Source organism: Oncorhynchus kisutch, linkage group LG26, assembly GCF_002021735.2.
Source record: "Oncorhynchus kisutch isolate 150728-3 linkage group LG26, Okis_V2, whole genome shotgun sequence".
NCBI lineage: Eukaryota > Metazoa > Chordata > Actinopteri > Salmoniformes > Salmonidae > Oncorhynchus > Oncorhynchus kisutch.
In genome coordinates this window covers 47,355,505-47,361,504 of record NC_034199.2, presented here as the reverse complement: position 1 = coordinate 47,361,504, position 6,000 = coordinate 47,355,505, and the positions used below count along the sequence as shown (strand labels likewise).

Below are 6,000 nucleotides of genomic sequence, written 5' to 3'. Positions count from 1 at the left end.
CTCAAACTCAACGTCAACAAAATGAAGGACCTGATCGTGGACTTCAGGAAACAGGAGAGGGTGCACCGCCCTATCCACATCGAGGGGGCCGCAGTGGAGAAGGTGTAACGCTTCAAGTTCCTCTGAATACATTGGTCCACCCACACAGACAGTGTGGTGAAGAAGGCGCAACAGCGTCTCTTCAACATCAGGACGCTGAAGAAATTTGTCTTGGCCCCTAAAACCCTTTTACAGATGCACAATAGAGAGCATCCTGCCGGGCTGTATCACCGCCTGGTATGACAACTGCGCCGCCCGCAACCGCAGGGCTCTCTAGAGGGTGGTGCGGTCTGCCCAATGCATCACCGGGGGTAAACTACCTGCCCTCCAGGACACCTACACCACCCGATGTCACAGGAAGAAAGATCATCAAGGACAACAACCACCAGGTCAGAACAGGTGCATCAAAGCTGGGACCGACAGACTGAAAAACAGCTCCTATCTCAAGGCCATCAGACTGTTAAATACCCATCACTAGCCGACTACCACCCGGTTACTCAACCCTGCATCTTAGAGTATGCTGCCCTATGTACATAGACATGGAATCACTGGTCACTTTAAAAATGGAACACTAGTCACTCTCAACCCTGCACCTTAGAGTATGCTGCCCTATGTACATAGACATGGAATCACTGGTCACTTTAAAAATGGAACACTAGTCACTTTAATAATGTTTACATACTGCTTTACTCATCTGTATATACTGTTTTCTATTCTACTCTATTTTAACTTAATTTGTATACCATGTGTATCGTGTACATACAACTAATACAACTTGAAAATATGATATACAGTATATGATTATATTATATACAGTATGTTATTATATTATATACAGTATGTTATTATATACAGTATATATTATATTGTTATATTATATAGAGTATATTATTATATTATATTATATACAGTATATTATTATATTATATTATATACAGTATATTATTATATTATATTATATACAGTATATTATTATATTATATTATATACAGTATATTATTATATTGTTATATTATATACAGTATATTATTATATTATATTATATACAGTATATTATTATATTATTATATTATATACAGTATATTATTATATTATTATATTATATACAGTATATTATTATATTATATACAGTATATTATTATATTGTTATATTATATACAGTATGTTATTATATTATATACAGTATGTTATTATATTATATACAGTATATGATTCTATTATATACAGTATATGATTATATTATATACAGTATATGATTATATTATATACAGGATATGATTCTATTATGTACAGTATATGATTATATTATATACAGTATATGATTATATTTATACAGGATATGATTATATTATATACAGTATATGATTATATTATATACAGGATATGATTATATTATATACAGTATATGATTATATTATATACAGTATATGATTATATTATATACAGGATATGATTATATTATATACAGGATATGATTATATTATATACAGTATATGATTATATTATATACAGTATATGATTATATTATATACAGGATATGATTATATTATATACAGGATATGATTATATTATGTACAGTTTATGATTATATTATATACAGTATATGATTATATTATATACAGTATGTGATTATATTATATGTACAGTATATGATTATATTATATACAGTATATGATTATATTTGTCACGGTTGTCCTAAGGAGGAGACCAAGGCGCAGCGTGGTATGCGTACATACTTCTTTAATTAAAGTAAGAACACTGAACAAACTATACAAAAACAACTAAATAAACCGTGAAGCTCATATGGCTAGTGCAGACAGGCAACTAAACATAGAATAACAACCCACAAAATACCCAAGGAATATGGCTACCTGAATATGGTTCCCAATCAGAGACAATGATAAACAGCTGCCTCTGATTGAGAACCAATCTAGGCAACCATAAACATATAAACCCCTAGACTACCAAAACCCCTAGACAATACAAAACCTAAACAAACCACCCCTCGTCACACCCTGACCCAACCAAATAATACAGAAAACAAAGATAACTGAGGTCAGGGAGTGACACCTATAGAATACTCTATGCAGTAGAAGACCCTATAGAATACTCTATGCAGTAAAAGACCCTATAGAATACTATTTGAATACCATATGCAGTAGACGACCCTATATAATACTCTATGCAGTAGAAGACCCTATAGAATACTCTATGCAGTAAAAGACCCTATAGAATACTATTTGAATACCATATGCAGTAGACGACCCTATAGAATACTCTATGCAGTAGAAGACCCTATAGAATACTCTATGCAGTAGACGACCCTATAGAATACTCTATGCAGTAGAAGACCCTATAGAATACTCTATGCAGTAAAAGACCCTATAGAATACTCTATGCAGTAAAAGACCCTATAGAATACTCTATGCAGTAAAAGACCCTATAGAATACTCTATGCAGTAAAAGACCCTATAGAATACTCTATGCAGTAAAAGACCCTATAGAATACTCTATGCAGTAAAAGACCCTATAGAATACTCTATGCAGTAAAAGACCCTATAGAATACTCTATGCAGTAAAAGACCCTATAGAATACTCTATGCAGTAAAAGACCCTATAGAATACTCTATCAGTAAAAGACCCTATAGAATACTCTATGCAGTAAAAGACCCTATAGAATACTCTATGCAGTAAAAGACCCTATAGAATACTCTATGCAGTAAAAGACCCTATAGAATACTCTATGCAGTAAAAGACCCTATAGAATACTCTATGCAGTAAAAGACCCTATAGAATACTCTATGCAGTAAAAGACCCTATAGAATACTATTTGAATACCATATGCAGTAAAAGACCCTATAGAATACTCTATGCAGTAAAAGACCCTATAGAATACTCTATGCAGTAAAAGACCCTATAGAATACTATTTGAATACCATATGCAGTAGAAGACCCTATAGAATACTCTATGCAGTAGACGACCCTATAGAATACTATTTGAATACCATATGCAGTAGACGACCCTATAGAATACTCTATGCAGTAAAAGACACTATAGAATACTATTTAGAATACCATATGCAGTAGAAGACCCTATAGAATACTCTATGCAGTAAAAGACCCTATAGAATACTATTTGAATACCATATGCAGTAGACGACCCTATAGAATACTCTATGCAGTAAAAGACCCTATAGAATACTATTTGAATATCATATGCAGTAGACGACCCTATAGAATACTCTATGCAGTAAAAGACACTATAGAATACTATTTAGAATACCATATGCAGTAGAAGACCCTATAGAATAATCTATGCAGTAAAATACACTATAGAATACTATTTAGAATACCATATGCAGTAGAAGACCCTGTAGAATACCATATAGAAGACCCTATAGAATACCATATACAGTAGAAGACCCTGTAGAATACCATATAGAAGACCCTATAGAATACCATATTGAGTAGAAGACCCTGTATAATACCATATAGAAGACCCTATAGAATACCATATTGAGTAGAAGACCCTGTAGAATACCATATAGAAGACCCTATAGAATACCATATAGAGTAGAAGACCCTGTAGAATACCATATAGAAGACCCTGTAGAATACCATATAGAAGACCCTGTAGAATACCATAGAGTAGAAGACCCTGTAGAATACCATTATAGAAAACCCCGTAGAATACCATATTGAGTAGAAGACCCTGTAGAATACCATATAGAAGACCCTATAGAATACCATATAGAGTAGAAGACCCTGTAGAATACCATATAGAAGACCCTGTAGAATACCATATAGAGTAGAAGACCCTGTAGAATACCATATACAGTAGAAGACCCTATAGAATACTATATACAGTAGAAGACCCTATAGAATACTATATACAGTAGAAGACCCTGTAGAATACTATATAGAATACCCTATATAGTAGAAGACCCTATAGAATACCATATAGAATAACCTATATAGAATACCCTATACAGTAGAAGACCATGTAGAATACCTTATAGAATACCCTATAGATTACCATATAGAATACCCTATACAGTAGAATACCCTGTAGAATACCCTATAGAATACCATATAGAATACCCTATATAGTAGAAGTCCCTGTAGAATACCATATAGAATACCCTATATAATACCATATAGAATACCCTATACAGTAGAAGACCCTGTAGAATACCCTATAGAATACCATATAGAATACCCTATACAGCAGAAGACCCTATAGAATAAAAGATAGGTCAGGGCGTGATAATATTATATACAGTATATGATTATATCACATACAGTATATGATTATATTATATACAGTATATGATTATATCACATACAGTATATGATTATATTATATACAGTATATTATTATATTATATTCAGTATATTATTATATTGTTATATTATATACAGTATATTATTATATTATATACAGTATATTATTATATTGTTATATTATATACAGTATATTATTATATTATATACAGTATATACAGTATATTATTATATTATATAAGGTATATTATTATATTGTTATATTATATACAGTATATTATTATATTATATACAGTATATTATTATATTATATACAGTATGTTATTATATTGTTATATTATATACAGTATATTATTATATTATATACAGTATGTTATTATATACAGTATATTATTATATTATATACAGTATGTTATTATATACAGTATATTATTATATTATATACAGTATGTTATTATATACAGTATATTATTATATTATATACAGTATGTTATTATATACAGTATATTATTATATTATATACAGTATGTTATTATATACAGTATATTATTATATTATATACAGTATGTTATTATATACAGTATATTATTATATTGTTATATTATATACAGTATATTATTATATTATATACAGTATGTTATTATATACAGTATATTATTATATTATATACAGTATGTTATTATATACAGTATATTATTATATTGTTATATTATATACAGTATATTATTATATTATATACAGTATATTATTATATTGTTATATTATATACAGTATATTATTATATTATATACAGTATGTTATTATATACAGTATATTATTATATTATTATATTATATACAGTATGTTATTATATACAGTATATTATTATATTATATACTGTATATTATTATATTATATACAGTATATTGTTATGTATTTGCTGTGATTTGAGGTGTTTAAAAAGTGAGTCAGAACGTTTGAAAAAAAAAGTTTTTATTGATATATTGTAATGTAAAGAAGAAGAAGAAGAAGACTTAAATAATCACATCAAGGTAGACAGGTCAGAGATACACAGGCAGTCAGGCTTGGCTGAGAGATATAGAGACAGGTCAGGGACAGACAGACAGCATGGAGGAGGAGATGGGAGAGTCAAAAGGAGAGAGAGTCAAAGAAAGAAAGAGACAAGCGGAAAGCTATACTGTACAGAGCTGGGTGGGTTGGGAGAGGTTGCATAATAAGATGACATTTTCTATAGCTGAGTTAACCTAGTTATGCTATTCCTTTAAATGACGAACATTTGAGCTTATATCTTATGACAGTTATTCCTTTTTAATGATGAACCGTCAAGGGAGAGCTTAAGGAGAGAGAGAGAAGAGACATAGGGATAAAGAGAGAGGTGCTAGAGAGGAAGGAGAGAGAGATGATGTGTGAGAGAGAGAGAGAAAGATAGAGACAGAAAGAAAGAAAGAAAGAGAGAGAGAGAGAGAGTAAGAGAGAAAGATGGAAAGAGAGAAAAAGAGAGAGAAAGATAGAAAGAGAGAGAGAGAGAGAGAGAGAGAGAGAGAGAGAGAGAGAGAGAGAGAGAGAGGGAGAGAAAAGAAGAAAGAGAAGCAGACTTTATCCTTTAATCTGTCCCAAATGGTACCCTGTCCCTTACATAGTGCACTACTATTGACCCGGGCCCTACGGAATAGGATC

At 30.8% G+C, this 6,000-nt stretch overlaps 1 protein-coding gene across 1 annotated transcript in view; it reads right to left on the bottom strand.

Annotated features, from left to right (window-relative positions):
• tmem198aa (transmembrane protein 198aa) overlaps positions 1–6,000 on the bottom strand; it is a 70,185-nt gene that overhangs the window by 19,675 nt on the left and 44,510 nt on the right. The gene's annotated exons all lie outside the window — the stretch shown is intronic.